General features: G+C 43.9%; 1 long non-coding RNA gene across 1 annotated transcript in view; it reads left to right on the top strand.

Annotated features, from left to right (window-relative positions):
• LOC137327665 (uncharacterized) overlaps positions 1 to 21,969 on the top strand; it is a 58,685-nt gene extending 36,716 nt beyond the window's left edge. The window contains exon 3 of the long non-coding RNA XR_010964501.1: positions 21,919 to 21,969. This is a non-coding gene — a long non-coding RNA (uncharacterized lncRNA). The remainder of the gene's footprint in view (positions 1 to 21,918) is intronic.
• The last annotated feature ends 1,012 nt before the right edge of the window (positions 21,970 to 22,981 follow it).

The raw sequence follows: 22,981 nt of genomic DNA, 5'->3' as shown, positions 1-22,981 counted from the left end.
TTCAGGAACACCACCTTTATGGGCTACAAATGCAATTCCAAAGGATGCAGGGGAAAAGTTTTATATTTAAAAAGTGCAAAGGGAGCAAGAAGTTTTACTTTGAAAAAAATAAAACTGCCAACGGCTAAAAAAAATGATTTAATAATGTGTTTCCATAAATGAAAAGTGATATCATTTTATTATTGGAAAAATCCTATATGTTCAAATTAGAACATTTTTTTGTTCTCATTTTAGAAGCTTATTTTAATAAGTACAGTACTTCCTGAAGTAAATAATACAATAAAAATGGTTATGCAGCTTAAAGAAAAATTATCAGCGTGTGAGGCTAGAACCCAGAATTCTCCCTGGTTCACATGGGTCCTGAGATGCGCACACAGTGACCCAGAACTTACTGGAGCGGCATATCTCGCAGTGAGTGCGTGAATTGGGTTTTCTACTTTAGACTGTATTATTTATGCGCCGTAAATTGCTGTAAATGCGAATTGATAATGGGGCATCTGGGAGCTCCTGAATGTCGGGTCCAACGGCCTATTTCCTTAATGAATGAAAGTTAAGGATAAAGAAACAGAGTGAATGGCGGAGAAGGAAATAGGGTGAATTAAAGTCAAATTAGATACAGAAAGAGAAATAAAGAGGGAAAGAGTGTGTATTAAGAGAGAGAGAGAGAAAAAAGACAGAAAGGAAAAGAAAGAAAAAAATTTTTTAAATGTTAAATTTTAAAAACCTCGAGGAACAATTTACTAACGACAGGAATGAGACTCCACAGTTTCATTGTTCCCTTTCTGGGCCTCCAAGGTTGAGTGTCATATCAGGACCATTATTCATGTCATTAACAGGATCCTTATGACATGAATTACCAGCCCTAAATGGCTGCGGCGAAATTTATTCGTATTAACGGCGCAAAATCCAGCAATTTTATGACACATAATGGGCTGGCTCACGGTGCGATGGTAATTTTTTTGGTTTTGGCGAGACTAACGGCAAATTGTCCAGCAATTTGTAGCAAATCAAAACTCATGCCGTAACTTGTCCTCACCATAAATTGCTGTGTTTTTTATGCACTAATAACGGCAGGTGCAGAGAACTCACTGTTATTTTCCCAGCAATTTCTGGGCCATTCTGTTAATGACATAATAACCCGTGTTGTGTGATGACATATATATCACAACATGCATCAGGTGCAGCATCTACATCACGCAAATGCGTGTGATGACATCAGTAATGCGATCCATGCAAGGGAGGATTTGGGATTTTTCTTCAGAAGAGAACAGGTTTTTTTTCCTATTCGCTGAAGAAAACCCAATGAAAATCGGTAAAAACAAACACTACTTTAATGATCCCTAACTATATGTTTCATTTAAACATATGTGCTTTATGATTCCTGTCTATGTATGAGTTCCCTGACCAGATGGGCCACGGCCTTCCCTCAAGATGGCTTTTTATTTTCTGCCTTGGCTTTTTTGTTGTGAGTGAGTGGAAAATGTTTGTTCATCAAGGTGAGAGATGTGAGACCACAGAATGGAACACCCTTTACGCTGAATGTGAGCTTCAGGGCAGGTTAAAGTCACCGATTAGGAGCAGAGTAACTTCTGCCAGTAGCTTCTGCGGGGACTCTGCCGATCTCCCATTGTAACCTTGGCGGGAGTCGGTGGTAACCCCAGAGACCCGGCCTTCCACCGTTTCTCTGCCGTTTCTGCTGGAGTTACCATGGCAGATCCAGAAAACCCCCACGAGCATTCTAGTCCCAAATCCCTGCATTTAAAAACAGAAAATGCTGGAAATACACAAGAAGTTTGTCAGCATTTGAAAAACAAGAACTGGTTAACAATTTGGCTAGAGACTCTCCTCGAGGTATTTCCAGGACTTCTTTAGAGATACTCATCCTTGTGTTCAAATCTTTCCATGGCCTCGCCCCTTCCTATCTCTGTAACTTCCTCCAGCCCTATGAGAACTCTGCCATCCTCCAATTCTGGCCTCTTGTGTATCCGCCACTTCCTTCGCCCCACCACTGGAGGCCATGCCTTCTGCCTTCTAGGCCTTAAGCTCTGGAATTCCCTCCTTAAACCTCTACGCCTCTCCATCACTCTCTCCTCCTTAAGACTCCTGTCCTAATACTTCCTTACGTAGCTCAGTGTCAAATTTTGTCTGATTACAATAGTGTGAAGCGCCTTGGGAAGTTTTACTACGTCAAAGGCGCTATATAAATGCGAGTTGTTGTTGTTGAATAAAGGTCCTGCTTCTCAGCTCCGAGAAGGTGCATAAACCACCTCCCGAACCTTAGAAGAGCTCCCCCTACTGAACCAAAGTGGAATTTCTATTTCCCCTACCACCTAAAGGTGTTGCTGCTCTGATTTGGGGGCAACATTCCTGTACGGGCTTCTGGGCCTTGTGATAGCTGCTCGATTGGAGCTACCGAATCCCATTTCCATCAATCATTTAATATTTTTCTTCTTCAAGCGTTTGTCTCCATTACAACAGTGACTATACTTCAAAAGTACTTCATTGGCTGAGAAGCACTTTGGGACATCTTGAGGTCGTGAAAAACAACTACATAAGTGTAAGTTCCTTCTTTCTTTTTCTAATTTCCTCTTAAATGTGGCAATTATCTCAGCTTTTCAGCAGCCATTTGAGGCAATGCATTCCATACTCCAATAACCCTTTTATGTGAAGAAATTATTCTAACCTCCCACTTTGTACTTTCAGTGCTATTACACACCCCTCATTATCCATTTATTGACCCGTGAAAATAATCTTTATTTACCAGCTCTCATCATAACTTTGCCTTCTCACCCTACTATCATCCTAGTGAATCTATACTGCACCTTTTCCATGGCTCCGATATCTGTTCTATAATTAGGTGCTCAAACTGTACACAGTACGCTGATCCAAACAATGTGTTGTAAAGAAAGAAAGAACTTGCATTTACATACAGCCTTTCATGACCTCAGGACTGCCTAAAGTGTTTTACAGCCAGTGCTTTTTCTGGTGTAGTCACTGTTGCAATGTAAGAAATGCCGCAGCCAATTTGTGAACAGCAATGTCCCACAAACAGCAATATAATAATGACCAGATAATCTGTTTTAGTGATGTTGGTTGAGGGGTAAATATTGGCCAGGACACCGGGGAGAACTCCCCTGCTCTTCTTCGAATAGTGCCATGGGATCTATTACTTCCACCTGAGAGGGTGAACGGAGCTTCCGTTTAATCTGAAAGACGGCACCTCCAACAGTGCAGCACTCCCTCTGTAATTGGGCTGAAGTGTCAGCCTCGATACAGTTTCATCACCCCCTTTCTCTTGTATTCGATGCTTTTATATATAAAACCCAGAATCCCATTCATCCTTTTTATCTTTTTCCACCTGCAATCCTGACTTTCAAAGGACTGTGTAGCTGCACCGTAGATCCCTTTACTCTTCCACTCCATTACCACGCAGTAAGCATCCTTCTTTCTTTGGCATCTTGTTCATACTTTTTGTCTTCACTTGCTGAGCAGCTGTATTACATACAAAATGTATTATGTTCTTAACTCTCTTTGAAGGCATTGACTTAGGGATATATTATTGATACCTCAATGTGAGAGCTCAGGATCAAGTGGCACCACAAATTTCTCGTACATCGCAGCAGGGTTGAATTAAGCACTCCCCTGCGTCCAGCACCAACTCAACAACTAGCACCTGGTGCAGGCGATTAGTGAGTTTGAGGAACGAGTAACCAGGTGAGGAGGGGTAAGTGGCAGGAGGGGAGGATGGCAGGTTGGAGGAGATTACAAGCCTGCAGCGCATTGGCCAGGGATTGCTATCTTAATGGGCAGAACTTCGGATGTTAATTGATGCAGGAGCACAAGACATGAGGTCCAGCCTCAGTGTCGACCATGAGCAACATGAAACTGTTGCTTGAGAAAGTGCAGCAAAGCATCTCGGCATGAGAATGGAAAATGTGCTACATGTGGAGCTCCACTAAACTAAATTAGGAGGAAAAGTAAGTTGTGCAGATGGGAGCAGGAAGTTACAAAAAGACAAAGACAGATTAAATGAGTGGACAAAACTGTGGCAGGTGGATTTCAATGAGGTCATCCACTTTGGATCTGAGAAAGACGAATGGGAATATTTTCTTAATGGTCAGCAGGGGTCCTCAGGGCCACAATGAAAGTCTGGGCCTGTGCTGCCCTGGTCTCCCCTCCCTTCCCACCCACGAGACCTTGGAGAACCCACCCCGCCTCCATCCATGTATTACCCCCAGGCCGCCCTATCTTCCAATTGCCATCAGCCGGCCAGTTGCCTCATTCCACCTGTTTCAGGTAGGATACTGGGCGGCGGGATGTAACTGAGGCCTGAGAGTTAAAATAGCTCCAGACCTCAAATTGATGGTGTCAGGGGTGGGGATGGGGGGTGGGGGAGGGTTGACACTCTACCCACTGTCCCGTGTGCTCCACCATAACTCGGGCAATGACATGGGCCTCATTGGGCCTCATTGTATCCACACACTACTTGTGTGGGTGGGAGGGGGAGATGGTTCTAATTGGTGTCAGGAGATATAGATGCAAGGGTCTCCCAAGAGTCATCTGAACATTCTCTCAGCAATATAGGATCTGTGGGCTGCTGCTGAACAAAAGCACTGTGGGTGCTCCCTGAATAGCCTGCAGGATTGTATTGTTGTGTTCAGAAGCCACCTGAACATTTCAATGGAGTGGAGTATCCCTCCTGTGAGTGAAGTCGGGACTGAGTGCTTGGAATCGGCATAGGTCCTGATTAGGTTAATTAGCAAACATATAAGAGGCCCGCACATGCCAGTAGCACAGACCCATGAAACTGGACCCTGGGAAAATCAGACCCACTGGTGGGGCCTTGCAATAATCAGGCCTTTTAGCTGCACATAAAAAGTAATTATTAAAAATAAATTTAGAAGAGCTGTAAGGAAAATCTTTTTTCAACTCAGTTACCCAGAGCATTCATAACCATTCAGACTCAAACTCAATGACGTTGGTCTAAGTGACATGTTATGACTGTTGATTGTCCTTGCAATAAACTGAGTGCTGGATGTGTTTGGCCTGAAGAAAGGCGCTTTTGTTATTTTTTTTTATTATTCATTCATGGGATGTGGGCGTCGCTAGCAAGGCCGGCATTTATTGCCCATCCCTAATTTCCATTGAGAAGGTGGTGGTGAGCCGCCTTCTTGAACCGCTGCAGTCCGTGTGGTGAAGGTTCTCCCACAATGCTGTTAGGTAGGGAGTTTGAGGATTTTGACCCAGCGGCGATGAAGGAACAGCGATATATTTCCAAGTCGGGATGGTGTGTGACTTGGAGGGGAACATGCAGGTGGTGTTGTTCCCATGTGCCTGCTGCCCTTTTCCTTCTAGGTGGTAGAGGTTGCTGGTTTGGGAGGTGCTGTTGAAGAAGCCTTGGTGAGTTGCTGCAGTGCATCCTGTGGATGGTACACACTGCAGCCACTGTGCGCCGGTGGTGAAGGGAGTGAATGTTTAGGATGATGGATGGGGTGCCAATCAAGCGGGCTGCTTTGTCCTGGATGGTGTCAAGCTTCTTGAGTGTAGTTAGAGCTGCACTCATCCAGGCAAGTGGAGAATATTCCATCACACTCCTACCTTGTGCCTTGTAGATGGTGGAAAGGCTTTGGGGAGTCAGGAGATGAGTCACTCGCACAGAATACCCAGCCTCTGACCTGCTCTTGTAGCCACAGTATTTATGTGGCTGGTCCAGTTAAATTTCTGGTCAATGGTGACCCCCAGGATGTTGATGGTGGGGGATTCGGCGATGGTAATGCCGTTGAATGTCAAGGGGAGGTGGTTAGACTTTCTCTTATTGGAGATGGTCATTGCCTGGCACTTGTCTGGTGCGAATGTTATTTGCCACTTATCAGCCCAAGCCTGGATGTTGTCCAGGTCTTGCTGCATGCGGGGACGAACTGCTTCATTATTTGAGGGGTTGCGAATGGAACTGAACACTGTGCAATCATCAGCGAACATCCCCATTTCTGACCTTATGATGGAGGGAAGATCATTGATGAAGCAGCTGAAGATGGTTGGGCCTCGGACACTGCCCTGAGGAACTCCTGCAGCAATGTCCTGGGGCTGAGATGATTGGCCCCCAACAACCACTACCATCTTCTTTTGTGCTAGGTATGAAAGTTAGGGGCAGAATAGCCCCTAACTTTCTCCCCTCCTCTTCTCAAGGTGATGACTCTTGCTGGAGTACCAGACACTCTACGACACCTCCATCCAACTGGAATCCTTCATGTGTGAACGTAGATTGTGTTGTCGGCAGACCACTTGACTGAAGAAGGAATCATAACCTAGTCCGATCCGGTTTTCACTCGACGTCCAAGCACACACGTACATTCCAACAGGGTTCAGTGGATAGTCATTACTTCTATTTAGCCATCCTTGGCCTGATTGCACCAGTAAAGGTTGAGGGGAAACTCTATTGCATTTTGGTCATTCAATCTCCCAAGACAATCCAAATGATGTTTCCTATGAAGTCGATGAACACTTGGCCCATGATTTCAGCAGTGACTTCTCGAGGGTAAGGGTGCTTCTTACACGCATGCACACTCTCCCACCTCCCTCCATGTGAGTTGGAGCCACACTGCCAGCAAGTGAAGAAGAGAGGGCAAGGGAGCAGCCCAGAGTTTCTTAGAACATTCCCAGCTCCACAAACCGGCAGACCAAGAATCACGGATGTTAAGAGTGGGATCCTGAGAGAATGTTCCAACATGGCAGTAAGGACACAAAAGGTAAGAAAGAAAAACCGTGACAATAAAGTGAAACGGGGGGAATTCAAAACAAAGTTATTTGAAGAATAGAAGATGTAAAAACATCACTGACTGCAACGGCTGTGCTATGTCCTGTCAAATATGGTAACATTTAATACATGCACAATGTTAGCTTGGCTCAGTGGTAGTACCCTTGCCTCTAAGTCAGAAGGTCACAGGTTCAAATCCCACTCTAGGACTTGAGAATATAACTTATGCTGATACATCAGTGCAGTACGGAGGGAGTGCTGCACTGTTCGATGTGCTGGCTTTGGAATGAAATGTTAGACTGAGGCCCTTTCTGCTGTTGATTGTAAAAGATCTTATGGTATTATTTGAATAAGAGCATGGGAGTTGTCATGATGTCCCAGCTAACCTTTAGCCTTCAACAAACACCACCAAAACTATTGGTCGTTTATCTCATTGCTGATTGTGGAACCTTGCTGTGCACAAATTGGCTGCCGTATTTGCTTGACTAACAACAATGACTAAATGTCAAAGGTAATTAATTGGCTGCAAAACACTTTCGGAAGTCCTGGGGATGTGTAAGATGCTATATAGGAACACAAGGACAGGAGTAGGCCATTTAGCCTCTTGAGCCTGTTCCGCTGTTCTATCAGATCATGGCTGATCAACTCAATTTACCCAGCTTTGTTCAATATCCCTTGATGCCCTTACCTAACAAAAAACTATCGATCTCAATCTTGAAAATTTCAATTGACGCAGGATCCACTGCCTTTTGGAGGACAGAGTTCCAGATTCCCACTACCCTTTATGTGAAAAAGTGCTCCCTGATTTCGCTTCTAAATGACCTAGCTCTAATTTTAAGATAATGCCCTCTTATTCTGGATTCCCCCTCCCCCTCCAGAGGAAATAGTTTCTCTGTGTCTACCGTAGAGCGAATCCATTTATCATTTTTAAACACACCAATGCAAGCTCTTTCTTTCGGTGAGCTCAGCGAGAGACTCTGGAGGAGTGTGCAAAGCTCAAGTTGGTGCTGAATTTCAGTAGGAAACACAGATAAGCAGACACTAGGGTTCAGAATATTGACAGTACATAAAACACAGGTGGCTGGCATCTATCTGGTTTGTGGAATCTCGCTGTGCACAAGATTACCTGCATAACAACAATCCCTGCATTCCAATAATTCATTGTATGTGAAGTGTTTCCAGACATTCCTGAGAGAAATAATAAGGTGTTATATAATTACAGGTCTTTTTTCAGGTACCAGAAAAATTGTCAAAACCTCCATTATTGGATAGTCGGCCATAACTTTAGAGCAGATCCACCTTTAAATCCCAGCATGGGTCCTGAATAGATGTATCCACACGACAGATGTTTTAGCCCAAAACTGACACTATGGGGTTGTTCTTGACGTTGTGCGATAATGTAAACCGAGGCGACAGCGAGTTGGCATCCTTGTTTTATACATCGCTCCCGATTTTTATTTCCATTGAAGTCTACCCCTTCGAGCAGAGTGCCCCCCAACTGTTAGTGAGCTGAATTTTTGAACAGCTGAGCAGTAACCAGCAATTTAAACAGTGGATCTGTGAACTGTATAAAATCCCAGCCTCTCTAAAAATGATCAAACTTCTAAAATGCTGAAACACTGAAGGCAACAGGCAACAAAATTGACACTTTAAGTGGAGGACTGTTCGGTTGTTAAAGTGCTGGTGAGTGCACAGACCAGCTCAAAATACCTGTCACTTAGTTCATCTCAGCCTAGGTGATGATAGGGATGACCGAGGTTTGGAATGGGGGTGGGGGGAGGAAAGGGGAAAAAATTGCCAGCATTCCTGCTCCTGACAACTATCTATTGAACCATGCTAGAAATGCACGTGTGGCCTAGCTGGATGCCTCATCCGTCCTGGTCAAATCACCTGTCAACAGTCACTGCAAAGGCTACTCATGGATAATAGCTACTTGCGTGAGTTACCAAAGGGCTTAGCTCCCATACCTCATCAAACAGTCAATACCGATAGGATGGGAGGGGAGGAAATTGGCTCGGAGGTGAAACAGGAACTCCATTTGAGAGAAAGGGTTGGTTGCCAACACCTATTCACAGCACCTACTAGTGCTGCTCTGTGGTTAGGCAGTATGAGGTGTTCAAATGTGACCTGAGGTAGAGCCTTGCTAGTTTTATCTCTTCCTTTTCTGGATTGCATTCTCTTTGTTACTGTGCTTGATAATTGGTCTGGAATTGGAAAACCTGCCCTCTGAGAGATAACTCAGTGCGTATCCACATTAGACTGGAATTTGAACCTAGGTTCTCCAGACTGTACCATTGTGCAATGCACATTTTCCTATCAGGCCTCGGTGTCCTTTGATATGAAGATACACCTCGAGTTGCTCTGCAATTTTTTTTATCATTCGTTCATGGGATGTGGGCGTCGCTGGCGAGGCCGGCATTTATTGCCCATCCCTAATTGTCCATGAGAAGGTGGTGGTGAGCCACCTTCTTGAACCGCTGCAGTCCGTGTGGTGAAAGTTCTCCCACAGTGCTGTTAGGAAGGGAGTTCCAGGATTTTGACCCAGTGACGATGAAGGAACGGCGATATATTTCCAAGTCGGGATGGTGTGTGACTTGGAGGGGAACGTGCAGGTGGTGTTGTTCCCATGTGCCTGCTGCCCTGTCCTTCTAGGTGGTAGAGGTCGTGGGTGTGGGAGGTGCTGTCGAAGAAGCCTTGGCGAGTTGCTGCAGTGCATCCTGTGGATGGTACACACTGCAGCCACGGTGCGCCGGTGGTGAAGGGAGTGAATGTTTAAGGTGGTGGATGGGGTGCCAATCAAGCGGGCTGCTTTGTCCTGGATGGTGTCAAGCTTCTTAAGTGTTGTTGGAGCTGCACTCATCCAGGCAAGTGGAGAGTATTCCATCACACTCCTGACTTGTGCCTTGTAGATGGTGGAAAGGCTTTGGGATGTCAGGAGGTGAGTCACTCGCCGCAGACTACCCAGCATCTGACCTGCTCTTGTAGCCACAGTATTTATGTGGTTGGTCCAGTTCAGTTTCTGGTCAATGGTGACCCCCAGGATGTTGATGGTGGGTGATTCGGCGATGGTAATGCCGTTGAATGTCAAGGGGAGGTGGATAGACTTTCTCTTGTTGGAAATGGTCATTGCCTGGCACTTGTCTGGCACGAATGTTACTTGCCACTTATCAGCCCAAACCTGGATGTTGTCCAGGTCTTGCTGCATGCGGGCACAGACTGCTTCATTATCTGAGTGGTTGCGAATGGAACTGAACACTGTGCAATCATCAGCAAACATCCCCATTTCTGACCTTATGATGGAGGGAAGGTCATTGATGAAGCAGCTGAAGATGGTTGGGCCAAGGACACTGCCCTGAGGAACTTCTGCAGCAATGTCATGGGGCTGAGATCCAACAACCACTATCATCTTCCTTTGTGCTAGGTATGACTCCAGTTACTGAAGAGTTTTCTCCGATTCCTATTGACTTCAATTTTACTAGGACTCCTTGGTGCCACACTCGGTCAAATGCTGCCTTGATGTCAAGGGCAGTCACTCTCACCTCACCTCTGGAATTCAGCTCTTTTGTCCATGTTTGGACCAAGGCTGTAATGAGGTCTGGAGCCGAGTGGTCCTGGCGGAACCCAAACTGAGCATCGGTGAGCAGATTATTGGTGAGTAAGTGTCGCTTGATAGCACTGTTGACGACACCTTCCATCACTTTGCTGATGATTGAGGGTAGACTGATGGGGCGGTAATTGGCCGGATTGGATTTGTCCTGCTTTTTGTGGACAGGACATACCTGGGCAATTTTCCACATTGTCGGATAGATGCCAGTGTTGTAGCTGTACTGGAACAGTTTGGCTAGAGGTGCTGCTGGTTCTAGAGCACTACAGCCGCGATGTTGTCGGGGCCCATAGCCTTTGCTGTATCCAATGCACTCAGCCGTTTCTTGATATCACATGGAGTGAATCGAATTGGCTGGAGACTGGCTTCTGTGATGGTGGGGATATCGGGAGGAGGACGAGATGGATCATCCACTCGGCACTTCTGGCTGAAGATGGTTGCAAAAGCTTCAGCCTTGTCTTTTGCACTCACATGCTGGACTCCGCCATCATTGAGGATGCGGATGTTTACAGATCCTCCTCCTCCTGTTAATTGTTTAATTGTCCACCACCATTCACGACTGGATGTGGCAGGACTGCAGAGCTTTAATCTGATCCGTTGTTTGTGGAATTGCTTATCTCTGTCTATAGCATGTTGCTTCCGCTGTTTAGCATGCATGTAGTCCTGTGTTGTGGCTTCACCAGTTTGGCACCTCATTTTTAGGTACGCCTGGTGCTGCTCCTGGCATGCTCTTCTACACTCCTCATTGAACCAGGGTTGATCCCCTGGCTTGTTGGTAATGGTAGAGTGAGAAATATGATTACAAGTAACCTCGGGTCACATCCTATTCAATAGGTTCCAGGGTCATTATCTTGGTGCAAAACACCAAATGAACCACCTGGTCCTCTGTAACAAGCAGGAAGGTAACTTTCATGGATTGGTGTGACGAGTTCACAAGCCCTTTTCAGCTGCATTCCAGTGAGCAGACTCATTGCCTTCATCTTGTCAGAACTGGTCTGTGAAGAGTACTGGGAAAAAAACAGCCTTAACCACTTTATGCCTACAGCTCTCCTGATGGTTTGGTTGCTGTTGGGTGTCCAGGAGCACACTGAGCACCCAATGGAACTGAAGCACTGACCAGGAAGATTAGCAGGCTTGATCCTTGTTCTGTGTTACAATTCAGGCTTCCTCTTTTATCTTGTCCTCATAGCAGAAAGGCAGTTTCCGTGAGTAATCTAAGTCTTTTATGAACCGAAACCTTCTGTGTGTCATGAATCTGTTTCCATGTAACAATTGCCCTTTAATTACAGTAAATATACCAAACACCATGTAAGATGACCATTGTGCTCTCATGTTTACTCCAAAATACCACCTTCCAGACTATTACTTTCAGGCTCTAACTAAAACTATTTCTAAAAGGAGGATGATTAAACAGAAGCAGAAAGACACATCAAATTACCAATGAGACAAATATTTGGAAATACAGTGTAACTTGTAAAAACGGTCACTCCCGATAAACGGACACCTGCAAAAAACAGACACTTATTGAGAGACCCAAATAACTTACTTGGTAAAATATAGAAGGGGCACTCTGAAACCATGGACACTCGCAAATTACGAACTACTGACAGCTTTCAAGCACCAAGCCCTTTTACAACTTAAAACACGGGACACAGTCTGTTGCAAAGCTGTTGCATCTGGAACTTTCACTGAGTCGCGACCTGTTTTGGGTGCAGAGGTCAGACCTGATTGTATTTTTATGAAGTTTAACTACTGCAGATATAAAGTGCATACTGAAAACTCGAATGCAGCTAAAGCGGAAATTTAAATGTATTTGGATTTTATTTTCAGATAATGCTTCCCCCTGCATCTTGCTTCCTTTCTAACTCCAAATTCTTGTGAGGCTAGAGTATGCAGGTCAGTGTGAGGCGGCAGTGGATTTTATGAAAGAAACGGCTTTTGTGGAATGGGGAGCTCTTTACCCAGCACCCATAGCGGCAGAGAAACTGCTCTATCTCAAGGATTGAATGCTTGCGTGACCCTGTCCCAGAAATAGAGCAGTGTCTCTGCCGCAATGGATGCTGGGTAAAGAACTCCCCATTCTACTGAAAATGTTTACAGTACATACAATGAACATTTTGAAAATAAGGACACCTGCAAAAAAAGGACAGCTAAACGCCAGATCATAAGGTGTCCCTAATTTACAGGTTTCACTGTAATTAATAATAATGAATCAGCCCACAAGAGTTTAAATTATTTTCTCCAGAACATTATTTCATACACAGTCTGATAATCTGCAAGACTTTTGGAGGAAACAATCTTTCGTAGTCTTCCCAATGCAATATTTGTAGGTGGGGGAGACGATATTTCTGCCCACCACACAGAGTCAAGTGCTAATGCCAGAAACTGAAACAGGGCTGCAAACTGAACTTGGAAGTAAAGATGTGTGTTTTTAATTCGTTCATGAGATGTGGGTGTCGCTGGCATTTATTGCCCATCCCTAATTGCCCTTGAGAAGTTAATCTTGAAACATTAATAATGTTCCCCTTTATATACTCGCTGATAGATTGACCATTACAGAAAATGATTTTCTCTACTTCTATCAGCCTACAAACGTGCATAAATTAACATTTCAAAAAATGAACAAGCAATCAAACAAACTTGACCTAATTAGATTCTGACAAGGGAAGCCATCCCACTTCCAATGAAGCTGTGGATGAATCAAGACAGTTTCATGCTTAAGCAAACCCCCAGCCCAGAGAGACAAAGAAGTATTTTTCCAGCTATAGGTGTCTAAAGTCAATTTATAATTCTATCTATCCAAAGTCATATAGAACACAACACAGAATTTTTCATATTTGATGCAGGAAGAAAGCAGTATTTGAATGGTAAGACAACACAGCCACTTATAAAGAATAGTTACAAGGATGAGGTACTGTAAGGTGGCTGGGATTTGTGCAATCATAATTGGGAGGAAGGAAAATTGGATGGACAAAAGAGACTATTTTATGGTTAAAAACAAAGAATTGGCTTTTGATTCCTTCCAACTAGAACCTAGAAGATAAAATGTAAATGGCAATGCATCAACATCAGTTGATAGCATGTGACTTCATACCGAAATTCATTTGTCCACTTTTTTAACAGAGGTCCTCCAGCACAAACCCGATCATCTGTCTCAGCTAATATCATTGCCACTTACCTACTAAAAGTAGCAAGCCCCCTACAACAAAGTCTTCGAATGGAAAGTACGTGATGAATGGCACCACTTACGTCCACAAACTTGTAATTGGCTATCACTTTTATTCACTTGTGTTACCCTTGAAGGCTGAATTCCAGCGGTATGGCGCTGAGCAAAGATCACTGACCTACTGGCAAGGACCCACAGTTAGCGAGTTACCAACCAATCTCCCTCCTGAGTGTTTGCTATAAGATGTGTGAGTGACTGGTCCTCCAGTGTATATCTTCAGTAGTTGATGCTGCGTTGAGCCAAGATCAAGCTGGTTTCAGTCGCGGCCACATCACTTGTGGCCATGCACTCGCCCTAACCGTCTTCATTGAAAATGGCTTTCAGAAAATCTTTAAGACTAACGTTGTATTCCTCGATCTAACAGAAGCCTATGACACTGCCAGGCGTACAGGCCCTCTGGCGAAAATATCAAGAGTCTTGCCATATTGGACCACCTTCTTGTTTGAATTACTGCTATGGGGCTGACATTTCAGAGTACACATGGCCAACCACATCAGCTCGTGGAGATACCAAATCAATGGCTTCCCTCAGGGATATTTCCTGGGCACCAGTCCTTATTAATCTGTCACAAACGACCTGCTTGCGACCAGATTGTGAGAATTCATCTGTGCTGATGACAGTGCCTTTGCCACAAAAGCTGATGACTTTTCCACCCTGGAATCCACGTTCACTAATGATATGAATCTTATGGCGGGTATTGTCTGAAATGGTGTCTTCAACCAAGCACCACAAAGACTGTGTCCTCCAACTTTCATTTGCATAATGTTAAAGGCGCTATAGAAATGCCTGTTGTTGTTGTTGTTGTTGTTGTTGTTGTTGTTGTTGTTGTTGTTGTGCCTCTCATGAACTCACTAACATCCGAAATGGTCAACTTGTCAAACACAATGCTCGCCCTCTTTCCTCCACCGGTCACTAACCTACAAAAACCATTTACTGAAAGCTGCTGAGAAAGACAAAGCCGGAAATAACCTAATTGTCAAACTTGCCAGCTCTGCCTAAGGATCAAACGCCTCCACTTTACGCTCATCTGCTCTCACACTCTGCTATTCATTCGCAAAATATTGCGCTCCCATTTGGGCTCACTCGCCAACATTTAACTGGTGGATACGCAACTGCTTGCTACTATGCGTCTTGTGTTCAGGCGCATTGTGCCCTACTGCCCTCCCGTGGTTACCAGTCCTCTGTAACATTGCTCCTCCACATCTTCATCGTTCAGATGCAGTAGCAAAATTAGTGAATAGACTTTGTGACAAAATCATGTCGCCATTTCAGTCTAACTTGGTCTATCCACCAACAATTTGACACATCCAATATGGTCGATCTTTCCTGATCCCTTTGACTTTTCTTTACCAACTCACTGACACTTCAGTGCAGTACTGCCCTCTCAGGTGGACATAAACGATCCCATGGCACTATTTTGAAGAAGAGCAGGAGAGTTATCCCCGCGGTGTCCTGGCCAATATTTATCCCTCAACCAATATGACTGAAATGGACTAGCTGGTCATTTATCTCATTGATATTTGTGGGATCTTGCTGTGCGCAAATTGGCTGCCGCGTTTCCTACATTACAGCAGTGACCACACTTCAAAAAGTACTTCATTGGCTGTAAAGCCCTTTGAGACGTCCTGAGGTTGTGAAAGGTGCCATATAAATGCAAGTTCTTCTTCTTCTTCTATATTGACCTGGCTATGGGTTGGGCTGTTATTCCTGCAAATGCCTTGATGCTAATTTCAATCAGCAGATAGCATCCCTTATCAAATGAAACACAAGTCTGTTGTACTCTGCTGCACTGAGCTGGTGTAGACCACGTCTAATAATCAGCCATGGTCACATAGAAACATAGAAAATAGGAGCAGGAGTAAGCCATTTGGCCCTTCGAGCCTGCTCCGCCATTCAATATGATCATGGCTGATCCTCGATCTCAATATCATATTCCCGCTCTCTCCCCATACCCCTTGATGCCTTTTGTGTCTAGAAATCTATCTAGCTCCTTCTTAAATATATTCAGTGACTTGGCCTCCACAGCCTTCTGTGGTAGAGAATTCCACAGGTTCACCACCCTCTGAGTGAAGAATTTTCTCCTCATCTCAGTCCTAAATGTCCTACCCCATATCCTCAGACTGTGACCCCTCGTTCTGGATTTCATGCAGGATGCCTTTGCATCACCTGCCAATCTGGATGGTGAAAAATAACATAACACTTCACCACCACTGAAACTACCAATCAGATTTAGTTAAAATTAGGCCCATCGAGTCCACTCCGGCTCTATGCAAGAGAAATCCAGCTAGTCCCACTCCCCCGCCTTTCTATTCACCCTTTAACATGTATCGGCACAGTGAGAGAACTGTTAATCACTAATAGATCCTTGTGTTTTAAGTCAACTTTCTCCTTTTTGAAGTTAAAAAACAATTCATGTAAAATTGTCCTAGACAAACAAAATCTTAAGAGTTTAACATTTGCAGTAAACAATAAGATGATGGCTTGGGGTTGTCGCTTCTGCCAGCTGCAGTATTCATGTGCCTGAACCCAGGTCAGTACACATTACAACAATTGGAAATTACATACTAGACTGTCATTAATACAGGATGGATGGACATACAATATTCCTGTCTGTCACCAAATCTTAAACTTCCCATAAACAAATTGTTAGCTATGACAGGATCCAAAATTTAATTCGGCTTAAGGCTCAACACGACCTTTCAAAGAAAGTGAACTAATTATGCTAATTCAGGATGGAATATATGGGCCTCAGTCTGCTACTGGGTTTGCTGTTTTAAAAATAAACTACCGCGAATTTCCCAACTCATGACAAATGCATTTAAAATAAATGGACTAATGGCTCAATTGAAACAGGGGGCAGAGAAATTTGATGTGAAGAGTGTTTGTATAACCATATCATGCAGTATCATTTCCAGACTTAGACCTGAAAAATCCACATAAAAACAACTATATTGTATGATCAACTTAATAAATAAACTATAATCATTCAGGTAACCAATGTGGGCTTATTTAATGGCAGAAAGTTTGTTTTGTGGAAAGGGTGGGGTAGGATGCTTATTTGGCAGATCTCCTGCCAACATTTTTGAATGCAATAAATCATCACTTGCATGTCACAGCTATAAATTCCCTGGCTTGGATTAGCTCTCACCCGAGTATCTCTCCCCCACTCCCTCCCCAATGTGAGGTATTGTGAAACAAGTGGATTTGTCGTCCATCCCCACTGGACACTCCCATCGGCAAACAACGGCTCTCACGAGGGGGCAGAAAAATGTACAGGATTACTTATTCAGTTTGTGCTCATTTTCTGTGGGAGAAAACAGCCATAAGAAGCCTCTGCAAGATAATCACTTTATGGAAAGAAAGAACTTGCATCTATAAAGCACCTTATTATGTCCTCAGGATGTCATAAAGCATTTGACAACCAATTAATTACTTTTGAAGTGCAGTCACGCAACGCAGCAGCCAATTTGCACACATCAAGGCAAACGCACAACTGTCCATATAATCCGCTGATTGAGGGATGAATGTTGGCCAGGGTACCAAGACAACTCCCCTGCTAACCTAAGCAAGGAAATGGGGCCTTGGTTCAATGTTTCATTCAAAAGGTGACACCTCTGGCAGTGCAGCACTGGACTGTGACTCGGGGACTGTGATTACGTCCTAGTTTGTATCTGAGCACATGATTCAAGCTGACATTTCAGTGCAGTGCTGTCAGCCGAGATCATGTGTTCAGATACAAACTAAGGCATAGTCACAGTCACCGAGTCACAGCTCTGTCACCCTGGGCCAGAATCACTGCCGCGTGACTACCTCAGACACCGGGGTACAATCACAGTCTCATTTCTCACTCAGATACTGGGCATAGGCTGTCACCACCACAGACACTGGAGTATAATCACAGTCCCATTACTCCCTCAGACAATAGAGGATAATCACAGTCCCATTACTCCCTCAGACAATAGAGGATAATCACAGTCCCGTTACTCCCTCAGATACTAGAGCATAATCACAGTCCCGTTACTCCCTCAGATACTAGAGCATAATCACAGTCCCATTACTCCCTCACATACTAGAGTATAATCACAGTCCCATTACTCCCTCACATACTAGAGTATAATCACAGTCCCGTTACTCCCTCAGATACTAGAGTATAATCACAGTCCCGTTACTCCCTCAGATACTAGAGCATAATCACAGTCCCATTACTCCCTCACATACTAGAGTATAATCACAGTCCCATTACTCCCTCACATACTAGAGTATAATCACAGTCCCATTACTCCCTCACATACTAGAGTATAATCACAGTCCCATTACTCCCTCAGATAATAGAGTATAATCACAGTCCCATTACTCCCTCACATACTAGAGTATAATCACAGTCCCATTACTCCCTCAGATACTAGAGCATAATCACAGTCCCGTTACTCCCTCAGATACTAGAGTATAATCACAGTCCCATTACTCCCTCAGATACTAGAGTATAATCACAGTCCCATTACTCCCTCAGATACTAGAGCATAATCACAGTCCCATTACTCCCTCAGATACTGGAGCATAATCACAGTCCCATTAATCCCTCAGATACTGGAGCATAATCACAGTCCCATTACTCCCTCAGATACTAGAGTATAATCACAGTCCCATTAATCCCTCAGATACTGGAGCATAATCACAGTCCCATTACTCCCTCAGATACTGGAGTATAATCACAGTCCCGTTACTCCCTCAGATACTGGAGCATAATCACAGTCCCATTACTCCCTCAGATACAAGTGTATAATCACAGTCCCGTTACTCCCTCAGATACTGGAGCATAATCACAGTCCCATTACTCCCTCAGATATTAGAGTATAATCACAGTCCCGTTACTCCCTCAGATACAGGAGCATAATCACAGTCCCATTACTCCCTCGGATACAAGTGTATAATCACAGTCCCGTTACTCCCTCAGATACTAGAATATAATCACAGTCCCATTACTGCCTCAGATACTAGAGTATAATCACAGTCCCATTACTCCCTCAGATACGAGAGTATAATCACATTCCCATTACTCCCTCAGATACTAGAGTATAATCACAGTCCCGTTACTCCCTCAGATACCAGAGTATAATCACAGTCCCATTACTCCCTCAGATACTAGAATATAATCACAGTCCCATTACTGCCTCAGATACTAGAGTATAATCACAGTCCCATTACTCCCTCAGATACGAGAGTATAATCACATTCCCATTACTCCCTCAGATACTAGAGTATAATCACAGTCCCGTTACTCCCTCAGATACTGGAGTATAATCACAGTCCCATTACTCCCTCAGATACTAGAGTATAATCACAGTCCCGTTTCTCCCTCAGATACTGGAGTATAATCACAGTCCCATTACTCCCTCAGATACTAGAGTATAATCACAATCCCATTAATCCCTCAGATACTAGAGTATAATCACAGTCCCATTACTCCCTCAGATACTAGAGTTTAATCACAATCCCATTAATCCCTCAGATACTAGAGTATAATCACAGTCCCATTACTCCCTCAGATACTGGAGCATAATCACAGTCCCATTACTCCCTCAGATACTAGAGCATAATCACAATCCCATTAATCCCTCAGATACTATAGTATAATCACAATCCCATTAATCCCTCAGATACTAGAGTATAATCACAATCCCATTAATCCCTCAGATACTGGAGTATAATCACAGTCCCATTACTCCCTCAGATACAAGTGTATAATCACAGTCCCGTTACTCCCTCAGATACTGGAGCATAATCACAGTCCCATTACTCCCTCAGATATTAGAGTATAATCACAGTCCCGTTACTCCCTCAGATACTGGAGCATAATCACAGTCCCATTACTCCCTCGGATACAAGTGTATAATCACAGTCCCGTTACTCCCTCAGATACTAGAATATAATCACAGTCCCATTACTGCCTCAGATACTAGAGTATAATCACAGTCCCATTACTCCCTCAGATACGAGAGTATAATCACATTCCCATTACTCCCTCAGATACTAGAGTATAATCACAGTCCCGTTACTCCCTCAGATACCAGAGTATAATCACAGTCCCATTACTCCCTCAGATACTAGAGTATAATCACAGTCCCGTTACTCCCTCAGATACTGGAGTATAATCACAGTCCCGTTACTCCCTCAGATACTAGAGTATAATCACAGTCCCATTACTCCCTCAGATACTGGAGTATAATCACAGTCCCATTACTCCCTCAGATACTAGAGTATAATCACAGTCCCATTACTCCCTCAGATACTAGAGTTTAATCACAATCCCATTAATCCCTCAGATACTAGAGTATAATCACAGTCCCATTACTCCCTCAGATACTAGAGTATAATCACAGTCCCATTACTCCCTCAGATACTGGAGTATAATCACAGTCCCATTACTCCCTCAGATACTAGAGCATAATCACAATCCCATTAATCCCTCAGATACTAGAGTATAATCACAATCCCATTAATCCCTCAGATACTAGAGTATAATCACAATCCCATTAATCCCTCAGATACTGGAGTATAATCACAGTCCCATTACTCCCTCAGATACTAGAGTATAATCACAGTCCTATTACTCCCTCAGATACTTGAGTATAATCACAATCCCATTACGCCCTCAGATACTGGAGCATAATCACAGTCCCATTACTCCCTCTGATACTAGAGCATAATCACAGTCCCATTACTCCCTCAGATACTAGAGCATAATCACAGTCCCGTTACTCCCTCAGATACTGGAGCATAATCACAGTCCCATTACTCCCTCAGATACTAGAGTATAATCACAGTCCCATTACTCCCTCAGATACTAGAGTATAATCACAGTCCCATTACTCCCTCAGATACTAGACTATAATCACAGTCCCATTACTCCCTCAGATACTAGAGTATAATCACAGTCCCATTACTCCCTCAGATACTAGAGTATAATCACAGTCCCATTACTCCCTCAGATACTAGAGTATAATCACAGTCCCATTACTCCCTCAGATACTAGAGTATAATCACAGTCCCATTACTCGCTCAGATACTACAGTATAAGCTCCATTACCCACTCAGGCACTGGACCAAAGAGTGAACGCTCACTTACCACGTCAGATATCGCACCAAAGCGACAGCCCATCACCATGTAAGATACTGGGCCATCACCTCCTCAAGGTGCTGCTGACCAGAAACAGAACTGTGCTCATACCCAGTGGAGGGAACAATGGCAGGATTGTTTATGTGGCACGGTCGTCTGATTGTTGATCCCATCTCGTGATATAAGTTCAATGTTTTATGTTTAACATCCAATTTTTAAAAATTTGTATATTGCGGCAAATTTAAGTGTGAACTTTGCCTGGCAATCAACAAGGTGCAGTTTCAGTTTTGGTAGAGTCCATTTCAGCAGCTCAGTCTGTCTGAACATTGCCTGATCTCGTGGCAGAATTGACTCTCATTGTGCTCAGTTATAATAGGCAAAGCCCTAAGGATTATGTGCTGCATGTGTTACTCCTTGGGCATATCACATCACACAGCACAGTGTTCAATTGTTAGATAATTATGTGCCATTGGATTCAGTGATCTGATACATGAAAGAGCACAGATCTGAGCAGCTCAGTGGCACAGCCTGTTGGTGCTCTAATGTACTGCACCCCAGAAGCCTTTCGACCTCCCCTCCACTCCCATAATTCTCAGCGAGGCGAGCTCCTGTTTCCATGTGAACCCTGTGGAGAAATGGCATGTAATAGAAAGAGGAGGGAGATAATCAATTACATCAGTGTAACCGTTCAAAACAAATGGGCATAGATTACCTTGAGAAGGTGGTAATGACCATCTTCTTGCTTTGCATCAGTCATTTTTATAAAAGGTTTGCTAGGGCACTTCATGGGGGCATCAAGAGTCAACCATGCAACGTAGGCTTGGAGTCACAAGTAGGCCAGACCAGACAGGGGTGATAGGTTCGTTCCGCTGAAGATCATGAATGAACCAACCTCAAATTACCAGATTTATTAAATTCAACTTGCCAGAGTGAGACGATACCAATCCAGTACCGTAACCACGACACTACTGTACTCGTACTAAGCTATGTGACCTGTGGTATGTGACAACCGCACTGTGATGTCCTGTGATCATACAGGAGTTGGTGATTTCATTGTCTGGATAACTGGAGCAATGTGTACATTGTGGGGCAATGCAAAATAATGGGAACTTCTATTATATTGTATGTCTTATTGTTATTTACATATTTCTCTCAAATATGTTTGTTTTTTCCCGTTCTTGGTCCTCCTTCCCTTGTGACATCTACCACCTCGAAAGACAAGAGCAGCGACGTTATAGGAACACCATCTCCCCCAACTTCCCCTCCAGGTCATCGCAGTTCCTTCAACGTCGCTGGGTCACTATCCCGGATTTGCCTACCCAACACCAAAGCGGCAGCACCATCAGTACAGGGATGGCAGCAGGTGGAGGAGCAGGCCCATCATCGCTTTCTCAGGGCAGGTAGGGATGAGCAATGCACGCGGCCTTGCAGGGTCGCCCACATCTCGAGAACAACAGTTAGAACCAGTTCTTTTAGTTATTGAATATTTTCTCTCCGCTCCTATCCTGACATTGAGTTACAGTTCCCCAGGTGCCTTGTACTCTCTGGTACCGCATTCAAGTAGTCATTCTTCAACTCAGGGGGCATCACAACCGAGTCCCACACCGCCCTCAACAGATGGACAGCAGTCGGGAGCGGGAATCTTGGCTGATTTTTTCCCTCCCCAGCTGCACTGAGACCAGCTGAAGCACCTGTTAATTCAGCACAGTCTGGAAACTGAAGCTGGGACTTCCTAGTCTGGGTGGCTCAGCTGCAGGCTGACTTTATCAAAAGAGTCTTCGGGGAGCTGAACACTTTAAAACAACAAAGCATGGGGTCAGAGATCAGCTTTAAATGTTGCACCACTATAAGTGTCACAGTTTCTATGGTCATAAAAGTGCAAGGTTGAGAAATAACCGTTGCAAATAGATCATCAGTGTAAGACCAACTGTGATTAAATAGCAATCATACATAAATAGGGAGATTGAATTCTAACTTAAATGGGAGGCATATGTTAAAATTAGACCTAACAATAATAAAGTTATGAGGAATATAGAAATCATGAGCAATATAGAAATCATGAGCAATATAGAAAGCATAATGAGGAAGTGAAAAGGGGATATTTGAAGGACTAAAAGGAAATATTAAATAAGGCTAGCAGATAATACAAAGGGAAATAGTAGTGTTGTTGCATGAAAACTCTTAGAATCAATAACTGGAGAAAATAGTAAACATTTAGAAATACACAGGCTAATCAAGGACAGCCAGCATGGGTTTGTTAAGGGCAAATCATGAAATCAT

The sequence above is a fragment of the Heptranchias perlo genome, chromosome 12, assembly GCF_035084215.1.
Source record: "Heptranchias perlo isolate sHepPer1 chromosome 12, sHepPer1.hap1, whole genome shotgun sequence".
NCBI lineage: Eukaryota > Metazoa > Chordata > Chondrichthyes > Hexanchiformes > Hexanchidae > Heptranchias > Heptranchias perlo.
The sequence above is the reverse complement of the archived record's forward strand: the minus strand, read 5'-3'. Positions and strand labels throughout refer to the sequence as shown.